Consider the following 797-nt stretch of genomic DNA (forward strand, 5'->3'; position numbering starts at 1 on the left):
AAAAGAGACAGAAAGAATGAAAGAGAGGGAGAGAGAGAGAGAGAGAGTGAGAATGAGAATGAGACATGAAAAATAAATTTGTCAAAGCGAATTTTATTCAATCCAACTCTAATTTGATCATTGTCAGTCGTCGTATTAGTCTTTGATGGGGATGGTGGGGAGAAATTTTCAAAAGCAACAACCGAGGAAAAATTTTATAAAACATTTTTCACGCCAAGACAATCACAACAACAACAACAACAGCAGCAGCAGCAGCAGCAACAACAACAACAACAACAACAACAAAAACGTCTACAACAGCAACAACAAAACGAACAACATCAACAACGTTATTCTAAATGATACGAGCGTTCTAGCAACAAAATTGCACAGATTGGTCTGGCACGGGCAGACATCTGAATCGTAACTCTTATCTCTAAACCTGTAGCAGCTTATATGACGGCTTTGAAAAAGACATCCTCTTTGAACTATTTTCATCCCCGATGGCGATTTTTTAACTGTCAAAATATAAAGAAAAATTATAAATTAATAAAATAAATATAATTATTATCATATTTTTAAACTCTTTTTTTTACGAAAATCACGAAAATCACTTTTGATAGTAGCTATATAGCATTTGGGACCTCTGCATTTTCTAAAATGATGTTCATTTTCTATAGTTTTGAATTTGTTCTCGTCACAAACTGCACATTCATAGCATTCTACTTCATAAGCCTCGGCTGTGTTTAGTACTGTAGGTAGTAGAAATACTACAACTACTACATGTGGTAGTAGTAGTAACTTCAGTGCTGCTGTGC

Source organism: Helobdella robusta (genome assembly GCF_000326865.2).
Source record: "Helobdella robusta unplaced genomic scaffold HELROscaffold_75, whole genome shotgun sequence".
Lineage (NCBI taxonomy): Eukaryota > Metazoa > Annelida > Clitellata > Rhynchobdellida > Glossiphoniidae > Helobdella > Helobdella robusta.